The sequence below is a fragment of the Salvia miltiorrhiza genome, chromosome 4, assembly GCF_028751815.1.
Source record: "Salvia miltiorrhiza cultivar Shanhuang (shh) chromosome 4, IMPLAD_Smil_shh, whole genome shotgun sequence".
Lineage (NCBI taxonomy): Eukaryota > Viridiplantae > Streptophyta > Magnoliopsida > Lamiales > Lamiaceae > Salvia > Salvia miltiorrhiza.
The window spans coordinates 21257594-21263568 of NC_080390.1; positions in this window are offsets into that span (position 1 = coordinate 21257594).

Consider the following 5975-nt stretch of genomic DNA (forward strand, 5'->3'; position numbering starts at 1 on the left):
CTTTCAGCCAGGTGATCCTGCTCTTTTGTTGGAGTAAGCTATTTTTGCGGGTAAGAGCGACATTCAACTCAGCTTGAAGGTTTATCTCAGTGTCAAACAGGCTGTCCGTGTAACCAACCTCCGAAATCCTTTTCTGAATATCCAAGAGTTGATTGTGGTACCTGTGGATCGAGGCATCCACATTACCAAAAACCTCTCTGTTCCAAACCCGAATGCAAGTCCGAAGACGCTTCAGTTTAAGCATGACCTTCAAAATCGGGCAGTGAGTGTTGGTCGGGGCAGACCAGGACCCCGAGACCATATCTAAAAAATTGGGGTGAAGCACCCACATATTGAGAAATCTGAAGTGCCGACGTCTCGGAGGTGAAGCTTTACGACATTGAAGAACCAGCGGGGAGTGATCAGAAGTGAGACGAGGGAGAGCAGAGGTCACAACCGAATCCCAAATATTAGCAAAATCTTGAGAAAACAGCGCCCTGTCCAACGTGGACTCCATATGGCGAGGAGGAAGTCGGCGACCCGACCAGGTGAAACGCAAACCCTCGGTTGGAGATTCAATAAAATGAGTATCATCAATAAAGGAACCAAACTCCACACAAGAAGCTCTCGGCGGAGCGATGTTACTACGTCTTTCATGAGCACCTTTCACAGCGTTGAAATCCCCAATAAAAACCGTACAACCCTCCGCGAAACGGAGAAGATCCCGCCAGAGAGTCCGTCTCTCAGTATGCTCATTGGACCCATGGACCACCGCCACCCGAAAATCCAGAGAGTGCCAGGAGCAGTCTACAATAACAGCTTGCGAAGAAGAGAACACAACCGAAGTCACCACCTCAGGATGGGCCAAAAGCCAAAGATTGGAGCACCGAGGAACCCGGCAATTTTGGTGAACCGGATAAAGGTTCAGGGAGTTCCAATAACTGAAACGAACTTTAGTAATATCTTTTTTGGGTTCAATAACACCTAATATAATAGGAGAGAAGGAACTGCAATGTTCCTTAAGGAGTTGCTTGGTTTCTTCCGTGAAGCCACGGACGTTCCAGGCAATGATATTCATTGAGAATTATTAGAGTTAGCGGAGAGACCTCCGCATCTTTCCACTTCATCCGCCCAACTCTCTTTCGAAACATTATCCATGGCTTGAATGCTCTCCTTGTTGCTGGAGTCAATCACGTAATCACGAGGGTTATTCCCAGTTTCCCCTGACTTTCTCAAGCGGCTTTTTATGTTATTCTCAGCGTGCGCCGTGATCTGAGACCTCGCAGCTAATTCCTACTTTGAAGGTCTTCCTCTGCCACGTTTGCTAGTGGTTTGTGACTCCACCTGGATGGGGGCTTTAGCTATCGCGAGGATCTGCTCCAGCCTTTGCGCCTTCATGGCGTTTTCTAAAGCCAGATTATTATTCTCAGTCACCGGGGCCGGAGGCGATTCCATCTCCTGTTCTTCTATAAGTTCGTCTTCTTCAGAGTTTTCAAAATCCATGGGTTTGTCATAAACCGAGGTCTCCACCACTTTGAGGGTCGGAGCAAGGATATCCGGCCCATACATCGCTTGATCAGTCACATGCATGTTGGCATTGTTTATTGTATTCACCAAACTCGAAGAGTTTCGCTGCACAGAAGTTTGGTGTGACCTAGCTCCAGAATCCGTATAAGAATTTTCCAAGATATGAAATCTGTTAGGGGAGCTATGGCTCGAGACCACCTCATCTGTCCGAGTAGGCCCCCTAGTCTCACTCTTCGAGCCCTCCCTGCCCGGTGAGACATGGCTCGCAACTCTCCCTTGCGGAGGGCTATCACGATGAATCTGTTGTGGGGCTTCAGTAAGGACCTCACCATCTTCCTTCTCCTCAGGCTGTTGTGTTATCGCATTATTTTTTTCCTGGCCAACAGGCTGCATGGGGCCAGAAACATGTTGCCATTGTTTCCCTTGCTTATTATGTTGTTGGATTCCAGCATTCCGCGAGACCTCGTCTCCCGAGGTTTTCCCTCTCCGACATTTATCCGCAGTATGACCTGTGATTTTGCATCTGGCGCAAAAGAGAGGCAGAGATTCGTAAGAAAATTCAATATGAAAGGCGACATCGTCACCATCAACAAGAAGAGAATTTGGAAGGGGTTTCGACATATCTATTTCGATCAAGATACGAGCGAATTGTCCGAAGTCACGCTGAGCTGACGTTTCATCAACCCTTATAGGGTGCCCGACAAATCTTGCTATACCAGTGAGGACTTCGACGTTCCAATATTCAATCGGCAGATAATGTATCCTTACCCAAACATTCGCCAACGAGGAATGTTCTTTGAAAGGATCAAATTTTTTAGTCCATTCACGAATTCTCAAGTGTCCTCCTGAGACTTCCCAAGTGTTTTGAGCTTTAACCCGCAGCTTGTCTTCCGCCGTATTGAAAATCATCGTGTAATAACCTTTGCCCAACGGGATGAGTTTCCATGAAGCCTGGACGTCCCAAAGGTTTTGCAGTTCCTTCTTCACCATCATTGCTGTTTTAGGTTTTTCTCCCTTATGTAGAAGAAGTCTTCCAGTTAAAGCATGAGCGAACTGAGCGATCTCTTTTTGGAGCAGCTCCTTAGGGATTTTAAAGGAGAACTGATCTCCTTCTTTAGTAGGGCGAAGAGCGTGGTAGTGATGAGCAAGCAAATCAGGGCGTTTCGGCGCGCGATTTGAGGCCATATCCGCATACGACCTTCCATTATTCACGTCTTCAAGCGTGGAGCCGTCCACAATTTCTTTACCTCGCGAAACTCTGTTCACAGCGTTGTTGATTGAATTTCCATTCTCAGTGTTGTTGATTGCAATTCCATGAGTCCGACTTGCGGCGATCACCTTGCTCCCAGCATCTGTCATGGCAAGTTGCGGCCGTGGGGTGAAGTTATTAGTGAGAGTGGGAAGGTTCAGGCCACCAGCGCCTGAGGGACCAGAGTTGCTGTCGACTTTGAGATTCATCAGACGGACACAATCAGCGGCGCCGGTGGAATACCGAGGGGTGCAGAGGGGTTAGGGTTAGGGTTTCCATCGTTCTCCCAAATTTAGAATAAGGGAAGAACAAGACTGGCGAAGAATTAATGAATGTATTTTCTATCTGGCTTTCTGAAAAAGATGATAGAGGAGAGAGAAATTATAAAATTTTAATATTTAATAAATTTAATTTGTACATTTTAGATTTACATAAAATATAACAAATTAAAGCTCTTATCGTGATCTTTAATTTGATATGCATATTAAATTTTTTATAATTAATCAAAATTCACAATTTTGGAAAGAAATAAAACAACAAATAAGAAGTTAAAGAAATGAAAATGAAAAGAAAAATCTATACTATATTAAAAATGGAGTTTCCAATTTAAAATCAATTTTAAATTAATTTCAAAATTGAGTGGCAATTTTGTAGTTATAATAAAATTGAAGATTTATGTTTAAACTATATATTTTTCTTCTTATTTTTATTTTCTTTAACTTCTTATTTGTTGTTACATTTCTTTCCAAAATTGTGAAATTCGATTAATTATAATATATTTAATATTCACATTAAATTAAAGATCACGATAAGAGCTTTAATGTGATATATTTTATGAAAATATTTGATTTAAAATTGTAAAAATTAAATTTGTTTAAATATTAAAGTTTTATAAATTTTTCTCTCCTCTTTCATCTTTTTTGAATAAATATATTTTTAATTAGTATTTATTTTTTATTTTTCTCTCCTCTCTCAATTTTTATAATTGTGAATTTTTTTTTCAATATTCAATTAAAATTAATTTTTTATTATATTTATAAGTATAATAATTGAATTAGTATTAATTTTATATAAATATAAAAATAAAAAATATTTTCCCGTGCATTGCACAGGATGCAAATGCTAGTATAGTTTAAACATAAATCTTCAATTTTATTATAACTACAAAATTACCACTCAATTTTGAAATTGATTTCAAAATTACCACTGAATTATATATATATATATATATATATATATATATATATATATATATTTGAAATCAAACGTTAAATATGTAGAAAAGTTATCTATTTTCAATTTCATAATTTTTTTCTTATTATAACATATTTAAATAGAAATATGTAAATGGAATATTAAAAAATTAATGGTAGTTTCTTAAAAAAAAGGTAGTGGCAGTTAGTTATTTGCACATAATTAAACGTGCCAGAAAATTTACAAATATATTAATTTGAGTTTGAACTTTTGACTTTAATTTTTCTATTTTTCACAAAATTGCCACCTAAATCAATTTGAAATCAATTTCAAATTGGAAACTCCCTTTTTAATATAGTATAGATTTGGCGGATCATTTGTTATTTTTAATTAATTAGTGTAGTACTTTATGACGCATGGGAGCTAGGATATGTGGTACATGATTGAGGTTTAATATAAAAGAAAAAGAAAAAATAGCATCCTTTGAAAGCACAAAGAGCAGACTAAGGGCACGAAACTTGAAAAGAGAACGTAAAATAAAAAAGGCTAACAAATCAATACCTAAACTCAGGATAATCATCCATTTCCGACCAGCGACTATTGGCAATATTATCCAAAATTTTAAATTTATTAGCTTAATCTATAAATGCAAAATTTAAACTTTTAAGTATAATACTTTTTACTTTTCTTTTCATTACGCAATATAATATAAAATATATTATGTATTTTATGTATTTGTTAATAAATAAAAAACACATGAACAACGATGTTCATAGCTTAATGTTCATGTCTTAAGCCATGAACATCGTTGTTCATGTATTTTTTATTTATGAACAAATACATACATGAACAACGATGTTCATGTCTTACTGTTCGATAACTGTTGGATCTGTCCAAATCAACGATTGTGGTTGGTTCCCCATTTTCAAAAAAGGATGTGGTTCTCATAGGATCATCCCTTCCCTTAGGTAGTATATAGAACCAATTCTAGGCCACACATTTTCTTCATATGACGCGTTAGGGGAGTAATACGTGGCAAGGAGCTTCCTAGATCTTCCAAGGCAAAATCTGCCCAGGGGTAAAATTGAAATATAATTTTTGACTATTTTTATATGTATATTTTTAAAAAATTGACATATTTTCCATACATATTATTATACAGAAACATGCATAACTTTACACACAAAAATACATTTTTACCGCCCCCCACCCCTACCTACCCCCCAACCCCAACCAACCACCCTCACCCCTACCATTTTTTTTATTTTTTAATTTTTTTAATCTAAAAATTCATTTTTTTTCATGCTTCATTAACACCAGATGCATGGTTCAGTTTTATAATATGCATGTTTCAATTTTGCAATATGCAGGGTATATTGACATAATATGCATGATATTTCTCGTCCCTAATTCCCACCCCCCACCACCCCCACCCAACCCTCCCCCCCACCCCACCAATTTTTTTATTTTTTTAAAATTAAAAAAAATGATTTAAAAAAAATGGTCGAAAATTCACAAGATGCATGGTTCAGTTTTATGATTTGCATTTTTCTGGTTTGCAATATGCAGGGTATTTTTCACCACCCCACGCACCCCCACCCCCTAACATAAAAATGAACCATGCATATTGTAAATCAGAACAATGCGTATTATAAAACTGAACCCTGCATCTCGTGTCAATTAATCCTGCGAAAAAATGAATTTTTGATAAATAAAAAAAAAGTAACTAAAAATGAAACTAAAAAACTTTAAAAAAAATTGGGGGGGGGGGGCGGATTGGGGGTGGGGTGACGAGAAATACCATGCATATTGTATCAGCAAATCATGCACATTGCAAAACAAAACACTGCATTTTGTAAAATCAAATCATGCATCTCGTGTTAATATAGCCTACAAAAAAATGAATTTTCAACCAAAACATAATCTAAAAAAAATCATTTTTTAGGGGGGGGGGGGAAGAGGTGGTGGGGGGGTGGGCAGAGTGGGAGATGGGGTGGATGGGGCAAAAAAAATCAGATTTATCGCA